The sequence below is a fragment of the Lagopus muta genome, chromosome 4 (genome assembly GCF_023343835.1).
Source record: "Lagopus muta isolate bLagMut1 chromosome 4, bLagMut1 primary, whole genome shotgun sequence".
Lineage (NCBI taxonomy): Eukaryota > Metazoa > Chordata > Aves > Galliformes > Phasianidae > Lagopus > Lagopus muta.
In genome coordinates this window covers 44863996-44883910 of record NC_064436.1, presented here as the reverse complement: position 1 = coordinate 44883910, position 19915 = coordinate 44863996, and the positions used below count along the sequence as shown (strand labels likewise).

Below are 19915 nucleotides of genomic sequence, written 5' to 3'. Positions count from 1 at the left end.
AGTCACTTAAGCGTGAATGAAACCATGGAAAAAGTGGAACTTCTTGTGTAAGGTACCTGGTAAGTTAGTTGTAAGTGAGCAAGAGAGATGGCCCTGTGCCACTGAGAGAATGGAAAGGAAAACATCAGAAGTCTTTCCTATATCTAGTTTCCACAAATTTGTCACCCATAAACACTTTTGCATTTAGGGTACTTTTCATATTGGCTATATTCAGGTCAGGCAAGTGATACATTGTGACTGCCTCCTTCTTGCCTCCTAACAAGACAGAAGAAAAATAAGTTAAAAAATGTGCGTGTGCTACCATAGCCCTCATAGCAGCAGCAAGCAGAATATCTAAAGGGCTGCCAGAGGCCATCCACCAGAAGAACAACTGCTATGCATTTTCCAAAGGTCTAGCCTATGCTCCATCCATTAGCTATTGTTGCCTTGAGTACAATATGTTTATTTTGCATTTGAACATAGACATTTCACCTTCAAATCAACTTTTTTGCACCATCTGATAATGGTGATAATAAACTTTTTTGCATCTGATAATTTGCATCTTCTGATTATTTCCAGAGTAGAGCTCTGATCCATGATAAACTGGTGGATGGGAGCCTTTTGCTCTCATGCTATGGTTTGGCATAATTGCTGGCATTTTTTTCCTGATTTTTTTTTTATCCCAGGGTTTTGGTTTTAGCTTTTAGTTTTTTAAATTTATTTTTACTATCTTCTGGTTTGTTAATTTCTTTTATTTTGTTTGTGCAGCTGCAGGTTTTTCAACTTCTCTTTATGAGGATATGAAGCTGCTAACAATGGGAGAGAAGATAGACACTTCAGGGAATAGGACTGCTGTGTGCTTTTATGATTGAACTAAGTGATGCCAGAGGAAAATAAGAGGCAGAGCTGGTGAAGTATTGCATCTGTACATGTAAAAGCTTCAGTTATGAAACTGTCTAGGAGTGGTTACAAATAATTGATAGCATCTGCAGCTAGAATACAATCCGCTCCAGATAATATTTAATTAACTAACTTTCACCTCTATTTTATTCATTGCTGATTCTACAGACAATTCCAAGACAGAATTAACCAGCTTATTGTAAAAATTTGATTTTTCACAATACCAAGAATTAATGCATAATGTAGTGATGATGGAAGAAATGAAAAGTAGCACAAAAATTCCAAACCATGTGGATGATCTTCCTTTGTTTGGGTACGGATTCTGAGATAGTAAATGTGAGAGATTCTCTTTCACATTTAAAAGGCAATAATCCTGAATAACACTAGAAATCGGGTCAGTACAAGTGAAGATAGGAAACAGACATCAACAGAAGTAAACTTATAGTGATCAGCAAAGAACGTGATGTTATCACTCCCCAGTGTGCCTGAAATATCTGGGCGTTTCTTACAGCTGTGAGAGATGAAGCACTTGTCTGTGATGAGCTAAGGATGAGATGAGAGCCTTACAGTTGAAATGGAATTGCCTACTTTGGTCCAAAAGTGTACTTTATGGGAGGGTGTGCTTTGACTGCCAACTATCTGTTTTGTTTTGGTACTTGAAATTGTTCTTAGATAACTCCCTTTGGAGGTTTAGCTACAACTACAGATACGTTTCAGAAGATTCTTCCATTTCATAAAAAAATAAAAGGAACATGTTCATTATGTACAGCTTTGCAAGATATATTTTTCCTACATAGTAGCTTGGGTAACTATTTTCCTAATGAAGAGACTTGTTGAAATACATTATGTTGTTTCCACATCACCTCTGTTTTTCCCAGAAGTTTTTTATTACTGATTAAAAGTGAATGTTTTCCAACATCTTATAATTATTGTAAGTAATTTCTCAAAGGCCATTAACTGTCAAACCACTATAGTCTACTTAAGTATTTTACAGCTTTCCTAGGAAAAAAGAAAAATTCAAACCAAAAACCTATTTTGGTTTATAGCTATAATTTGAGATTAAAAAAAAAAGAAAAAGAAAAAAGGAGTAGCTCTGTATTTGAGTGTAAATTATGAATTCAGAGCTAAACAATAAAAAAGGCCATGTCTATCTGTGCAATTACTAAATTACAGAGCCTACAAATCTGCTATGAAGAAACACATTTGCTTGCATTACTGTGATACCTTTCAGCGGAGGTATGCAGAGCATGCCACAAACAATGTATTTGGTCTCCAAGTAATGTTAATGTGTAGGCTTTCACTTCACAGTAAGAGAAACTGAAGCAAAATGGAGAGAATAGGCATTTCCACAGCTACGTTCTGAACTGGCTGAGAAAACCATGAACAAAACCTGGAAACCATTTTCCCTGTCTTGGAATTTACCTTTAGGCACCACTCACAGGGACCTATAACTCCAAGACATACCTGGTTCATACCTTTTTTCATTCAATTGTCACAGAAGGAAAAATAACAAAAAGCCTCAGCACATTTGATTTTGTATTTGGTGTATGGTACGTACTCAGGTATGCATCCCATGTAGTTTACTTTTGCCTGATCAGTTATCACCTTATTCATAGTCTTATTATCTGAAAATAACTTCTGCAGTTATGTTATTTGAAGGTCTTGGTGCAGGATGTAATCTTGCCAGTGTAGGTATACCATTCTGTACCACCTTACCAAAGTAATTAAGTATTGAAGGATGCTTATTTCTTTGTCATTCTAATACTATAGTTATCTGCAGCTTGCATGCACTGCTAACAGATGTTTTGTTCCTCGTGTCCAACATTATGCAATAAGACAGTGAGTCCCCAGAACTCCATGTGTCAGGAACAGAAAGAACTCTAAGATAGTTCACTTTCATATTTTCTGGCATTTAGTGATGAGTAAACTTCCAAATGGTTTATAGGTCCATTTAGATTAGGCTAACTATCCAAAAATCTGATTCCTAGAACTCAGTTTGCTCAAACTACAAAACCAGGCTAGTTACATAATTAGAGTAGTTGGTACCACTGATCAAGTGAGAGAGACAAAAGTTCTTCATCTTTTCCAGAGCCATCCTGTTTCAGTTTGAAATCAACAGAAAATTTCCTTTATTTTTCCTTTCCCTTTCTCTAACTAGTATTTCACCCCTCGTATTTGCTACTGTCTTCATATTTGGGATGAAGTTTTTGTCTCAGCTAATTCCACATAATTATTCTGACTACAGCTGGAAGATGCTTCTTTTATTTATATATACCTGCTTGAGTACTTCCATGTAAAAGCTTGTTTGGAAATAAAATAAGGATTGTCTGAGACATACAGATTTCAAATTTACCCTGATCATAATATTTCTTGAGATGGCAATTGAATAGGAGGGACTTCATTTGAAATCAGCTTAAAGAACGATTTGAAGTCACAAAAAAACTTCCTGTGATGTACTGTTTACTGATATCAGTTGAGAGAAACACAGGCTGCAAAAGCAGATTTTTTTTGTCACAACTACAGCAGTATCAAATATTAGGAAAATTCAGTTTTGCAAGAGTGGGACAACAAAACAATTTAATCTGTTTTAAATGACGATCTCCTTTGCGCATTATAATACACCTTTTTGAAGGACTAAGCATAGATAAGTTGGTACTTCAGCACAGGTGTATGAATGTACAATTAACATTTTGATGCTCAGAAAAAATCCTTATTGAGGCAATTATATTTGAAGTGCTGCATAGCAGATTTTTTTCCCTCCTAATGGGTTATAATTGAACACTATTAAATCACTATTTCTTCATAATTTTGCAATGGTAATATTTTGCAGCCGGAGTCATTTGCTTTTTGCAGCTGTTATTTTGTTCAAGAAGTCTATGTATGACTCGATTTTCTGTAAGGTTTCCAGAGAGAACTACTTTTATTTCCTTCAGTGCTCCAAGATTTGGCAGAGCCAGACTCATGAGAATAAATCAGTGAAGAAATTGCATAAACTTTAGTGAAATTACAAATAATTATTTTTTCTTGGACCTGAACTCATACAAAAAAAAGCATCAAGAAGCACAGAGAAACAAATGAAAGTAACAGCCTAACATGGTGATGAAACAAATACGCGAATCAGAGCAAAAACTGCAGAAACTCTGCAGGCTAAAGACATGATGGAAACAACACGGGTTTTTAGATGGGTGTTCATAGGATGTTAGGAAGCTCACATAGCACTTCCTGTAGCACGAGCAGAGGCTTTCAATCTCAGCTGCACTGCCTGTGGAGACTGCTTATGAGGGGCATCCATGAGATCAGTCACACACATCGCCTGCACAGTACTTTCTTGGGGCAGATGCCTGCACCAAAAACATTCAGGCAGCTTGTAGAAGAAAAAGCCACTAGGGAGGTTACAAGCAGTGTCTGTTTTCACTTGTTATTGTTAGGTGTACCACAGACACATGTAGGGTAAGCTCAGATAGAGAGTAGTTTCTTCGCTAACGCTTCCACTCTGCCTTCAGATTCTGGAATGGCCATGCTTGCCATCTGCTTAGAAAATTTTCTCTCTTTCTTTCTTTCTTGACTTCTCCTTAGTCAGAGGAAGAGTGACTAACTCACACTTTCCCAAGCAGGTTTATTGACAACCTACAGTTCCCACAGAGGGGCCTCTAACATTGCTGTGAGTTCTGTGAGCCATGCAGCTGGCTAAGTGCTCCAGTAACAACACTATGGCCAAAAGGCTGCAGACCGAGGGAGAGATGCTGCACAGCTGACTGATCTACTAAGCCTGGCATTAATAGTCTTGGAGCCATACCTTCTAACGTTCTGTTACAGTTGGTGTTACAGCTGGAAAGATTATCATGGCGAAAGCAGGAAAAGAAACAAACAGGGAAGGAATGCTCACCTGTATCTGAAGATCTAGGTTTACAGAAAAGAGGCCACAGAGGAGGGATCTCCAGAAAGAGATCCTTCCCCAGGGGCAGTCAGCCCTTAAATGGAGTGAATTGCCTTCACCTGTGCTCCCACAGCTGATTCAGTCCTTTCCTCAAGTGATCAATCAGTGGTTCAGACCCTGACTCAACAGTTCCTATACACCTTCACTCTCCATCCTCCCAAAACTTGGTTTGTAGAAAGAATACTTTTCTTCCCTGCTGTGTATGTGCTGAAGGTTATATTTGAGGCCATGCAGTTTCCATGAAGTCATTTCATGGAATGTAGCTAAATGCTTTTTTAAAATGCTGCCTTCTGCTTAAGGAGAGAACAAAATTAAGAACTCTCTCCTGGGACTGGTGCACAGCTGGGCTTGTGTGGAAGCTGATCCATGAAAATCAATACATCTGTGTCTGTTCTCCAATTGGATTTAGCAGGAGAGGGCATATGCATAACAGCTAGAAAAGGCAGAGTGAATATAATACATGCTGCTATTATTCAGCTGTTCAGTGCAGCACTACTTGTTCTGCCTCTGAATGTTTCTATTCCACTCGCTCCCAAGTACAATTGAAATTAGAGGGGAGCGAGGAAGGGCTACTGAACTCTTGTCACAGGCAGGGAGATGGCTAAAAGCTAGGAACTGAATGGCAATGGATTAGGGAAGGAGAAAAAATCCCCTGCAACCAGTTTTGTTGCTGAATCACGCTGCTGTGGGTGTCTGGTGGCTAAAGCAAAATGCATGTGGGCTTGTTAATAGTTGTAATTTATCTTAATAAATCCAGAAGTAAGGGATTTAGATTTACTTCCCTTTATTTTTCATTGATTTGGAAGAGGATCGAGCTCATCTATTTTTACTTGCCTCAGAAAGAGAAATTCATGATTGCTGATGGAAAAGGTTGACCTTAATATTATGCTGTAGCCTATGCTCAGTTTTACTATTTTTACAAGACCAAACTGAAATATTTAGCAAGAACAGACAAACAAACATGAATTTATTTTTCTGGAATAAAGATTCCAGAGAGAAAACAAGGAAGTGTTGTAATGAAGAACTGAGATGGGAAGTGCTTCAGCACATATCCCTTTTCCACAGCACTGCTTTCTTATCTTATGAAATAGACAGACGCTGGAAAAAGTGAAATGAAAATGAGTTACTGAAGAGATGTGCCAGCCAATTCCTTGCTGATGTATTGGCAAGCGCTCCAGAGAAAAGCAGAGCCCAGTTCTCCTGTTTTTACAGCCAAATTATTACAGAAAATCCAACGACTCTCTCCTTTTATTTACTGGGAAAAATAAGTAGGCCATCAGTATTTTCCAGACAAGCTTTCTCCATGAACACATATAATTTAGAGAAGCTGAAAAGAGGACGCTTGCAAATGAATATGCAAGTTGTCAATATACCCTCTGGAAAATCTGCTGCAGCTGGCTGATATTCTTACAAATAAGCGTGGGCTTATTATTTCACTGTGTTTAAGTCACTTTTGGACACAACGTACTGAAGAGGCAAACATTAGCCATATTATATTAAGCAATGAACTTTCCATATGTTGGAAATAGTGTCATGAAAAGAAAGAGGGAGTGCATAGATCATCACCAGTGATCCTGCCCAGCAGAGATTCTCAGACTCAGCCTGTTACCATGCTGCTTGATCTCAAAATGGAGAGAGATGTTATTTCTCTCAAAGAAATAAAAAATAAAAATAGACCATCCATCAACTAAAACCAAGACAAGTATTTCTTTCTCACTGTTGAAATGGGATATTATTATTCCCATGGGGATTAATCAGCATAGCTGGAAGAGACTGACCCTTTGGGAGGTCAACTGAAGAATGCTTATGATTAATATTTTGGTTCATGGTCTATCTCTATGCCAAGTTAATAAGGCTGTGTCATCTTTTACTTTCTTTTATTAACATAACATTAAAATTCTACTAACATTGATGTTGCAGATTGCCCTTGGCTCTGATAAGTAAAATAATACTTTATGGAAAAGATTTTACTACAGATAAGCAGATTTAACATCCCAGTTCATTCCCAGCTCTCAGATGTCAGCGTTGCCTGTAATTAGCTGTGAGCTGGAATGTGTGTTGCCATGCAGTAACCACACCAAGCATCTTCCTTCATATCTTGATTTCCTATTTCAAATATCCCTGTGAAGTTTAGAAAATGAGTTGTTGAAGCGAAAGAGAGCAAAAGAGAGGAGAGCCTGGACCAGCGCTTAAGGTTAGCCCAGCATAGAATCAGCCTGTTAAATAAATACTTAAAAAATTAAAAAAAAAAAAAAAAAGTACCTTTACAAAAAATAGAAAACTCTGTAGGAAAGCATTTCTTAAACAAATAGATGCCTTGAAAAAAATAACCACAGGTATTCAGCAGTTAAAATTATATTTCAAAGTACAGTTTCTATTATGAAATTCAAAGCTCTCAAAATGAATGACTAGAGATTACAGTGGCACATGTGCAGATGCTTTGATTTTTTATAATCAAGATTAGAGGTCTGTGAAGAGCAAATGCCTACAAAAAGCCATTTCCACACAAAGCCATTTCCTCCCAGCAGGTATGGGGAGAGTATGTAAACCTCCCCAGAAAACCCAGTCCTAACCAGTCATTATCATGGGCTGCCAGAAATAGATTCTGCTATTTGGAGCAAATGTAGGCTGCCATCGCTCTACTGGCTTCTACTGAGGTGCTCCATATTGGCTTTTGAGCAGAGCCAGCCTCCCTTTAACATTTTGATGCTAGCAACAAAAATGTCAGCTACTAAGGTCTGTAAACATGAGAGATCTGCTGTTTTATGTCCCAGTTTTATTCTGCCACAGTTTTATTTGCTGCACAAATAAATGCATTTGCTACCTATAGAGAACTGTGAACAGTACTGTGTTGTGTCTTTCATTAGTTTCTGATTTTGTTTTCCAAGTGGCAGAAATAATTCCACAAATTTCAACTAGCCTGGAGAGCAGCTCTGTGGTTTCCACATGATTTCTGTGTGAACTGGAAGTGTACATTTAACCTCTGTGGTTTTAATTGCTGTGACACTGGATAACCCAAACACTAGCACTTCTGTTAGATGGAACTGTTACTTTTTACAGAAATTAAGAGAGAGACAGTAATAGCCATTGCATTTAGTCATATGGAAGTAGGGAAAGAGCTTTCCATAAAGGTGTCTTCCTTTCCTGGCTGTCAAGAGCTTGGACACTTTTTGAGATATTTCTGCAAAATCCTTAGGTTCCTCCAAACTTTGATGGGAGATTTAAAGAAAAGGTGAAGGGGAGGGAAGAAAGAGATGCACATATATTTTCTCCAAACTCTCTGGAGTTGGACCAATACGTCCTCAGATTGCTAAAAAGTATGTATTTACTTACTTAGAAATACATCATAAAGTAAAATCATTAGTGTTGCATCCTAATATACTCCTCTAAATGTCCAATAATGCAAATCATTTAGGAAAAAAAAAAATGGTGACCAAGAAGCAACTAGGAAGATTACAAATGCCATGATGTTATATACTAAAGCAAGCAACTCTGGGATAAAAGTTGCAAAAGTGTTCAAAATGTACGGGGAAAGACATGTCTTTTCCATAATGAGTTAGGGGTTACAAGCCAAGCATCCAATGACTTTCTCAGGAAAAATCACTGTTCCTGCTTTTGCAATCTCAAAAACCTTCCCCCCACAAAAGCTGCATTAGACACGACTAAATGTGGGATACAAATATATGGTTATGAATTATCCACTTGCTTTCAGACAGCTCTCCCTTGATTGTGATGTGAAAGCAACACTTTGCATTCCCATGCAGATTGCTCTGCCTGACAGCAGTGCTCAGTCCCAGGACAGCCATGGAGCTGTTTCACCCTGTGTTACAGGGCTGGAGTGAGGCCAACATTTCTCCTCATGCTTCTCAGAGACTGAATCAACACACCTGCTTCTGAGAATCTGGTGCAGCCAGCAGCTAGCGATGTCATCTTTGGCTTGTGTGCTAGAACTTGATCTGAATTATGTTCTTTAATTCAGGTTTTAACACTTTTAATGCAAGATACTAGAGGAATTTTCATGACCTAAACCTTTTTCTTTTCCCAAAAGATGTTCAGAAAGTAAGTAAAACTCTTACTGATTTAACTAAAACTTTAATCTTTCTTGTGAAAAATATAATGAATGTTACTTTTAAAATACAAATAAACTCTTCTACTTTGAGAGGCAAGAAACATACTTCTAATTATAATTTTTTTAAAATTATCAGTATTTTCTTAACAATAGTATAGCCATATTCTGTGAATGAGTTCACATGACTAATTCAATAAAGGTAAGGAAGGAACTCACGTGAATAATGGCTTGATGGGCTAAGCTTGTGGGATTTTTTGGAATGATTTCTTAATAGACACAAAGCCAAAAGAGAGTTTTAATTGAGGAACTTACTTTTACTCTACAACAAGGAATCAAAATGACCACAACATTGTGTAGGTTTTCTGACTTAAAAATAAAATTGCTGCCAATCTCTACAGAAGTAGGATGGTGCAGTAACACTAGCAAAATTAGCATACAGTTAATATAAACTCATCTGAAATCTTTGTTGCAGTATCTAGGAATGGGGAGCATCGTACATGTGCAAATCATCACAGCCCACTGCAGAGCTATGATCTAGTTACTACCAGCAGATATTTCACTTGCAGACTGGTTTGGAATTGCTGAGCTCCATGGGCTTTCACAGCCAACCAAAATAAACTTTAGTTTATTGGCATACTTTTTCCAAGATTTTCCAACTTTCTCCTCATTCAAAGAGAGCCAAATAAGCTTTGCCCAGTGCCTGAAGGAAACTGCTCAAGGAATCTGCATATCTTCCTGCTGTGTGTCCTCCCACTTATTTGGTCACAACAGGAACTAGACCAATACGCTGATGGAGTTCTCCATATTGCAAAGCCAGTAGAGAATTTGGAGATTTTCATAGAGTCATAGAATGGTTTGAGTTGGAAGGGACCTTTAAGATCATCTAGTTCTAGCGCCCCTGCTATAGGCAGGGACAGCTCCTTCTAGACTAGGTTGCTGAAAGCTCCAGCCAGTCTGGCCTTGAATGCATCAAAAGAGGGTGCATCTACAACATCTCTGGGTAACCTGTTCCAATGTCTCACCATCCTCACAGTAAAGAATTTCTTCCCAAAATGAAATTCTATCTAAATCTACCCTCTTCCTGTTCAAAGACATTGTCCCTCATCCTGTCACGACATGTCATCATAAGAAATCCCTCCTTTCCTGTAGGTCCCCTTCAGGTACTGGAAGGCCGCTGTAACGTCCTCCCGGAGCCTTCTCTTCTCTAGGCTGAAAATCCCCAACTCTTTCAGCTTGTCCCCTCTGGATAGGTAGTCTAGACCTCTGATCTTCTTTGTGGGCCTCCTCTGGACCTACTCCAACAGCTCAATGTCCTTCCTGTGCAGGGAGACCCAGAACTAGACATAGGTGTTGTCTCGTGACAGCAGAGTAGAGAAGCAGAATCACATTCCTTGACCTGCTAGCCGCTTCTCTTGATGCAATCCAGGATATGGTTGGTCTTCTGGGCTGCAAGTGCAAATTGCTGGCTCATGTTGAGATTTTCATCAGTCAACAATCCCAAATTCTTGTCCACGGGGCTGCTTTCAAACCATTCTCCACCCAACCTATATTTATCTTTGGGATTGCCCTGACCCAGATGCAGGACCTTGCATTTAGTCTTCTTGAATTTCATGAGATTGGCATGGGCCCACCTCTCTAGCCTGTTTAGGTCCCTCTGGATAGCATCCCTTCCCTCTAGCATGTCAGCTGCCCTACTCAGCTTGGTGTCATCTGCAAACTTGCTGAGGGTGCACTCAATTCCACTCTCCATGTCACCTACAAAGAGGTTATATAACATTGGTCCTAGCACCAATCCCTGAGGAATGCTGCTCATCACTGGTCTCTACTTGGGCATTGAGCCATTGACCACAACTCTCTTAGTGCAACTCTCTTCATGAATGCCATCTACTATTTAATGCTACAAAACATAAATAATTTAAAAATAGAGCAAACTGATATCACAGATACAGAAAAGGATCACTTACTTATCCAAAATAATAGAGTGCAGCTCTTTAAAAATAGAAGTCTAACTTTGCTTTAGATTTCCAGAGAAACTTCCCACAGCTTCTATGGGGTTTATTCAAAGGCAGTATTGGCCATGCTATTTCCTATGAAACATTTTAAACAAGCTGATAAAGATTTCTAATTCTCTAAGACTATTACGTATCTGACATGTCATCATACAAAATACCCCCAGAAAACTGCACTGTGGAAGTCCTCTAGCATACTATAAGTTAGGCTTGAATTCATTATATCATTGAGGAATATGGATTCCCTGGTACTATAGGGATGGTTTTATCTAGAACAATATTTAAATATCTTACATGCCAGCATAGATATGTTTAAATTGAAGTCACTATAGTAACTGTGACTCATGTGGGCATTCTTAAGTAAGCTTTAAAGTAACGAGCTCAGGCATTTCAAACTATGTAATCATGAAGTACCAAAGGGAGAATGAAAATTCCCAGAAGAGAAGTTGGATTCAGAGGGAAGCCAAAGATATTTTCCTTTATTACTGTTTTTGGACACAGCAAAAGATTGAGAGAAAATGAGCAAGGGAGAAAAACTGAGTAGGAGGATGAAGGAAGGTAGAAATTGAAAAAGAGAGAGACTAAATGACAGCAATGTCCACAGCACTGTGCTGTTGGCTTCCCTTTCTATCTCACCCCAGGAATAATGTGTAACTTTGAGAGAGTCATGGCATTGCATCATTTCTCTTTTTCATTGTCTTGCCCAGCATAAGCTCTTTGGAACAGGAAACATTTCTTAATGTTTGTAAATAACCTGACAAAATAGACTATAATTTTCAATAGATGCCACAACAAAAAGTAGAAGGCTAATATAGAGAGAAGTCTGAAAATAAAAGTCAAACACTGTCTTCTTAAATATAGAAAACAATGGACGTGCAAAATGAATGTAAGTTGTGAGCTTAATATCCTACAAGTTAAAATATAGTTGTATGCCTCCTAATCACTGTGTCAAGATTTTCTTTATATCTTGCTTAAAACTTCCCTAAGATCTTGTCTTGTCTTTGGTTCATTATGCACTAAACCCACATACTCCTTGCAGAGTAGTTCATGTATGCTCTGGAAGCCTTTCATCCAAGTGCTGGCCTTAAACCTGACCAGATACCTGAATGAATGTGCATGGTGAATGCAAACAGATAATTCAGAGATATCATGTGAACCTGACAGTGGAAAAAATCTTTGGCAATGTTGCTCCCAGACTGGCCAAGGAAGAGGTCCAGAATTCCTAACTCAGCCTAGAGTACTTAGCCAAATTCCTCATTTAGCCCTTCTAATCCTGTAGGGAGACATCAGTAAAGAAACTGCATGCATGTATACAATAAAGAGGGAGAAAAGGAAAGGATGGGAGATAAAGGAGCACCAGTTTCTGCAACCTCAACTTTGAAAGCATTTTGTTCTTTTGTTTAACCAGTCCTCAAGCTCGATACCAACACTAATGTACCTGCATATAAAGACCTGTCCTTGATATACAAATGCAACTAGAGCAAACTAGTTGCTAGCTGTGGCAATAGGCATCTTTAGAGAACTATGTATTTCATGTCAACTAACACAAATCCACTGAACATCTGCTTCCTCTCTACTTCCATTTACCTCAGTTTGCTCCTAACCACCCAGGCAATAGATAGCACCCATTTTGGCCAGTGGTGAAGCCAAGGCTGCTGCTCAACTCATGCTATAGATTTTTCATTTGTGGATACTTGTTGGAGACTACTCTATAAAACTGTTTTCTTCTTTTTTTCTTTTTTTTTTCGTAAGGATAAAAGAGTCTCCTTTAGTATTTCAGAAATGTCTGCGCCATAATCAAGTTCTTTTAAAGATGGGAGGAAAGGACACAGATGAATAAATTAAGGGACAATATTAAGTCATTAGCTTCATTCCTTTAGAGAATTGGATTAAAAAACTATATGCCTAGTATTTCCATTTGCAATCACAACCTTCTGTCCAGATAACAGGTTGACTAAATCTTAATGGTGCTTTTGCTGCAATGACATACCACAAAATTCCTACTCATTTTTGCAGCCAGATTAACTGGTTTCATTTAGTATATTTTGTATAAGTAGCATGTAAAATAAGCGTGAGAACATTTCATGATTGCTATTATTATTTGAAAGGAATATATCTAGCATTAAAATCCATGTAATTGAGACAAAACCTTTCAAAATTTCATCGCAGACTTTCAAGCCACATCATAAGCTAACAAATAAACTGAACACAAATCTCAACCACTCATCTTTTCTTTATTTAATACTGATTAGCAGCTGGTTTGGGCTTTTGTCAAGACTGTGGGAATGAGTTAACAAGCTTAAAACAAGCATTTCCACTGCTGATTGGCAGTGTAAGTTGTCCTCTGTAATTTAACAGCCGCATCAACAAAATGAACACTAGCATAATAGCATCAGAAAATGCATTCCTTCTCAGACTGCTGGTGCAGGGAATCTTTAGGTTAAGGAGAAATAGGAGAAATTCCTAGGAGAAATCCGTGCCAAATTAATAGTGCTTCCAAGTGAATCACAAGCATGTTCTTCACTGAACAGAGAATCAATGTTTTTCAGAGGGAAAGTAAGCCTCACACAGTTTTCTTTGTTTCACAAATAATTACATCATTATGTATCAGTAGGAATTAAAACAGAAAATGCTGTTAAATAAAATAAGTGTAGTGAGGCTGTTTAGAAATTTCAAATTTTCCTCCACAGCATCAAAGATTTCCCCAGGTATCAAACCTTCCTTGCCTTCACCATTTCTGAGTCAGCCGCTTCTTGTTACTGCCAGAAGACAACATGACTCTTACGTGTATGAGAAGCACAGAGATGTCATCATACATTATGCGCTATCATCAGCAGCTAATGCTAACTGAGTGAGGTTTATAGGATGTTATGGATGATTAGAAACAGGACATTGTACTCGTAAACTAGGCCTAATGTGTGCAGAAAAGTTTATGCTGCAGCTGAGAAGCTTATGAAAATGATAGTAGGGCTCTGAAAAAGAAATGAAAACTCCAAAAATATTCTATGTGTCACTAATTTGTGTTGAGTTTATTGTATACTAAGATGAACCACGACTAATGAGAAATTTTTATTTTATTCTGCCTCTGATAGATTTTGCTTCCTTTAAAGAAAAGTTAGTTTTCCTCCCTCTCTCTGTTTTTTTCTTTATTAATTCTAGGGCTTTTAAATTTTGCAAGTAGTTAAGTGTATTATATAGGTGCTGACTTGTTAGAAAAGTACTCACCACAAAGAATCACTACATTCTATGTAAAGAATTCTCAAGTAAGAATCAGTCTTACTAATTTGTAATCACTAATTTGTACTAACTCTAAAACCCTTGCCCTTAATCTTTCATCCAGTTGCATAATGCCTGGATACTAACTCATTCTTTATCAAGATAATCACAATTTTGGAGGATTTCATTCTACTGGTCATTCCTGGACTTTGATATCAAATCTACAATGAATGTAATGACCAACAAGACTGGGACCAAAGAGAGATCTGTACGGTTGAGACTGCTAGATTGGGTGTTCTGTACTTTTCCCCATAGCTCAATTCAAAATAAAGAGCTCACAAGTCTAGTCAATAAATCAGCAAGAGAAGCAGAGGGACAACATATCTGACATTTAGACTTTAAGCAGCAAATGACTCCAGGATGTTTGCTCATTGTGTACATTTCCCCTCTTTTTTTTTTTTTATTTAATGTGTAATTGTCACGAAAAAAACTGCCACGGAAACTAATATGATGCAAAGCTCATTGCTGAATGAGTGGTCTATTAATTAGATATCTTTAGAAAAAAAGGCTGCTCTATGATCATGAGATTAAGCTGAGCCCTTGAGATATTTGAAGTTTGTTCTGTCACTATCAGATAAATACAACAGAACATGCTGACCTGCAGAGGTTCATGACTAAACTGTTTGCAAGGTTAAAAAGAAAGGGAGAGGAAAAGCCTTGTTAATCTTCTTCATTCCTAATTTTAATAAAAAGTAAATATTTTTGTAAAAACATTTCAAAGGTTTCCACTTTCAGCTATGTGGCAGGTCAAGATTAGGGAAAACCCAAGCAGCTCTTAAGGTTAAATACACTATTTGTCTCTGTCTTTCAAATTACATCTGAGTATATTTTGCAGATAAGTTTAGATAGGGTAGAGCTCAAACTCCTTTCCTTTGACTTTTTACCCAGTAAGTTCAGAGAAATACTTTCCTCTCATTGCAGGTACTCAGCTCAGTTCTCAGAAGCAATAAAATATTTTATTACAAAAAAGGAGTAATGATTCAAAGGTCCTATTCCATTATTGATACAATATTTTGCAACTAAAATAACTGCTCTAAATGGCATTTCAGAAAATTAAGAAGACTTCAAAGTGCTATTAGGTATGCTTTGTGGATTCTATACTGTTTACCACATGAAATAATTCAGATATTAACTCGTTTATCAGCTTCAGTGAAAAGTGGGACATTTTACTTGACATCTGGTAGATCATTTGCTTAATGTACTTTTATTCTGAGATATTTTAGCTACTATGATGATTTGCATTATGTTATGGAAATTCAACTTTTTAACTATGATTGGGAACACAACGCTGTAATGAAGGCAAAGGTCATCTATTCAAAGACTGAAGATAACTTTTCACTTTTCAGTCTTGTGCTTGAATGGTTCCTCTAAGGTAGATACGGTGACAGTGGAATTAAATTTCATTTTCCTTAACATCACTGTATTTATTCATCAGGAGGGAAGAATCTATAATGTCACACAAGAAAAATAGTATTTACAACTTCTACAGATAAATCTTTTCTACACAACAGAGGACTAACTCCCTCCCACTTGATTTTTAACATATTCAGAATTCATAATTTTGTATTTTAAAATCTCAGCCTGGGAAAAGACTGTGTAAACATTTGAATTTATCTTGAGTAGTAGATTCACATCTCAGCTGCTGTGAGCTGACAGAATGCCAACATCATTAAAAAAAAAAAAGAATTATTTATAATGATTGACTTTCTGAGTCACAAAATCTTTGATTTTCTTCACCAGCAAAAGAAATAATAGAGGTGAGGGTGGGCAGGTAAGTAGGTTTTCATCTTAAAAATATAGAAAGATGTGGTGGGGAGAAAAGATCCCAACAAAGGCTTCTTCCATTAAAAGTTGCAAGGCTGATGGCCAGCTGTCCTCTCTTCCTGGGGGCCCCCAAGAACCACCCAGCCAGAGACTCTCCTGGTATGGTCATTGCCACCACATCAAAGTGGATTTCAGACGACAAAATAGAAAACAACACCAACTACCAAAGACAGTGTTTCCCTCTGATGTGATGTGAAGGGAATAAATATCTCCTGCTGCCTCCCAGCTCCAAAACGACCAGCAGCATTTGCTGTCCCTTCTTTCTGCAAGGAAAGGCAGCACAGCTGACTGGTGGACCTCAGGAAATGATCTGGCCATACAACCCAGGAATGTGGTTAGCAGATGTCGGGGAGTCGAGCGCCCCACAGATGGCTCACACATGTTTTCCACTTCCATGCCCTAGTGCTGTGCTGTAGTTGGCTTGCCACTGCATTGTCTAAGCAAAGTGAGCAAGCAGGGGTTTAAAAAGAAGAAAAAAGAAGGAAATATTGTACTCCACAGGTGCAAACTCTACAGCAAGGGTAATATTTGAGGAGATTACCAGAGAAATTGTGTCAGTTCATTTGGGCAGGGTATAAGCTGCCACAAAGACTGCTCTCTGCAAGGATTGTTGTCTGGTCCTGCAGTCAATACATGGCTTGAAAAAGTGATTCCATCCTTTTATCCAGAGAACTGTTTCCACTGACACTATTTAAGCCTGGACTTCAGAAGAAAGTGTTTGGTACTAGCCCCTGGCAAGAAGACTTACAACTTATTTCCAGTCTTTGCAGAAATTTTTTTTCTTCTTTCCTATTGTACCACCATCCTTCTGGGAAATGGGAAGTGGGAAGTGCAGTTAATCCTAACTGTAGGAGAAAGCAGATTCCATGGCTTTTTTTTTTTTTTTTTTTTTTTTTTTTTTTTTTTGGTAAGCTTAATTTAGGAATAGTTCTATCCTGTAGCAGTTGGCAAAATGTTACATTCAGTAGGTAACTGATAGTGTATGTGGTTCTCAACTTGTAGGATGTAGTTATATCCTGCCACAGTGTGGTCAGGAAAGATGTCTATTCCTTTTATCCAAAAGTTTAAAATTAAAAGCTATTTGTCACCAACATGACAGCTATGTCTCTTTCTGAATGGAAAATAAAAGTTGAGTCTGCATTTTATAAAAGTTCATATAAATCTATATGAACTCCTGGCAGGGAAAATAATCCTGTATGTATGTCAGCATTCCACAGCAGGGTTTTAACAAAGATCATATGTTGCACATTTGAAAGCCAAAACACAGAAATGCTGCAGTTAAAAACAAAAAGCCCTGCACATCTGAAGAATGCAGCCTAAAAATTATTGATCTAAACAGCTGTCCTGTGCATGATAGGCAGTAAGGATCTAGTTCACAGAAATAAAACATAAAATACAAAACCTGCTACAAGAATATGTTTAACTAAACAGGTCTTTGTTTTTGCACAGTGTACATTGTTCCTAATCACAGCATATAGATTATTCCATAACTTCAACTTTTTTACATTGCTAAAGTGGTTAATACAGTGCGCCCCCAACACTCAACTGCAAAATTAGTATTAGCGTCAGTGACAAAATTACCTATGAAACTTGACTACGGAGAATTTTGGTCTAGTCATTATTTGATTATCTTGTACCAGATTTATAGAATACACTTGCCAGAGCATATCACTATGTTCCCATTATCACACGTGTAAGAAATGCTATTATTGATTCACAGAATGACAGTATTTCAATTCATAATGATAAGGAACTTTTTGAAAGATCAGATGATGTTCTAGGGTGATGCATGAAGAGAACAATAATTAAAACCGTGTTGTCCTTTTTTAAAAATTTTTTTTTACTGATTGTGAAATTTCTAGAGAGCTTTGGTATCTGAATTTCTGTATTTGTTGACAGGAGAGGAAAAGCAGATACAATAGCTATGCATGTTTGTTCAAAATGCCCTGCAAATACCATCTTTTTGATGAGTTTGGCAGTAATTCAGTTTACTGATTCATGCCTTTTCAGCCAATTAGTGCCTGTTCTGGCAGTAGGTAGATGTTGCAATGTGCATGCCAAACTCTTAGAATGGAATCTGACAGCACAGATATTAATTCGCAGCCATGATTGAAATGTAATTCGTTCTGTATTTCAGTTTTTCATTATAACACATTTGCCCATAAAACACAAAAAGCTGAAAGCAGTCAAAATACTTGATCTCCTCCCTCCTCAGGATAAAAGATACAAGTCCACTAATAGACTGGATGATCTGACAAAGCAAGTGACTCACATACTGCAATCATTTATGCCTTGTGGCTGCGAACTTCAAGTTTGTGAAAAGATCTTGGCTTTAATATCACTGCTTTTAGGAGATGGTTTATATTTTGTGTCTTTTCTGGTATAATTCTATATAGAAGTACAAGAATTTATAAAGTTTGATTTTTAGAAAAATGCAGTTATGTAAATAGTTAAATTCTGAAAGCTTTACTCATTACTTAACCTCAATTAATTAAGAGAGAGTTGTGACTGAATAAAATCTTCATAAGGATTTGGGGATTTAGATTCTTAGTATTTTCCCTCAAATTTCTCTGAATATCTTTTGTTCATGTTTGGATATTTAGTGAACATCTGTGTTTGGAGGTTTGTTTTGGTGAAGAGTTTTTTTTTTTTTTTTTTTTTTAAACACAGTTAAACGTAAGTAGCATAGAGATAAATAACATTCCTGCTCAGTGAAAATACTCCTCTATTGCTTCTGTACGTGACTTGGCCCAGGGCTGATAATTATTCCCTCTGCATCACAGAAGTGTGTAGCAGATATTTTATGGATGCTTAGAACTGGCAAAAAAAAAGGAAAAGGGTGGGGAAGGAAGGACAACAACATCTTTTTGTGACTTGGCCCTTGAGGGTTTGCCCTGACTTGGATACCCTTTGAGGGGATCCACACAGCACATTCATGTGAAGAATCCCTGTGCCAGTTAGTCATTTAGTGAAGTTAGAGCCACACTTAAGCCAACAATGAAAGTAATGCCACTCAAAGGAACAGAGGCTTTATAAGGAGCTAAGTGTGGGAGCAACAGATTGGGAACTGGGGAATAAGCCAGTAAGTAAATGACCAAGCTCTAGGTGGAGCTTTATTTTAGATTTGTCTGTTCATGAGACACAGAACAAACCTAGAGATTGCTACTTGCCCAATATCCATTTTGAAAGAAAAATAACCAGCCTTAACATAAAATAGTGAAGTTGCAGCACAGAAGTTACAGCTGCTATGCAGACTCCCTGCAAACAAAAGTCACAGACCCCCTGAAGTTACTGAGTTGAAAAAAAAAAAAAAGGAGCTGAGTTTTAGTCCTCCACATTTCAGGAGAGATATTTAATCCATATTTTGCTGAGGTGCATTAAGAAACTGCAACTCAGCTATACTCATCTGCAACCATCTGCACTTATAATGGATGTGGCCTGACTGTGTATCAGCTTGCTTATTCATACCTTCCTCTCTGCCACCTGAAAGGGTTTGAACCTGTGCCTTTCAGGATTAACACTGATTGAGCTTGAGTTTTCCCACTAGAGATTTCCCATACGAAGACTAAGCTTGCATTAAACATGTAAAAGCCTGTGAGCTGTGAAGTGCCATCACCCATCTGTGTGCTATCCAATAGGTTGTGAGTCCAGTGAAGTGCAACTGGAACAGAGGTGACAGAGAGTTGTGAGCAATGTGTCCTGAGCTGCTTTATATATGTGGTACAGTGCAAGAAACAGTATGCTTGTCTGAATTATCTTGGATTAATACCATAACTGCTTGGCTACTCTGGAGTAACATCACTGCTGTCTCCTGTTCTGCTTTCTCCTTAGGTCTGATGACTAAAAAGAAGGCTTACTAGCATTGTTAAAAAAGTCTACACCAGAAGAAAAACTATTTCCTAATTCAAAGTGAATAAAGAT

At 37.7% G+C, this 19915-nt stretch overlaps 1 protein-coding gene across 6 annotated transcripts in view; it reads right to left on the bottom strand.

The window, feature by feature from the left end:
• The window catches only part of DLC1 (DLC1 Rho GTPase activating protein), a 310261-nt gene that overhangs the window by 45873 nt on the left and 244473 nt on the right, over nucleotides 1-19915 (bottom strand). The gene's annotated exons all lie outside the window — the stretch shown is intronic.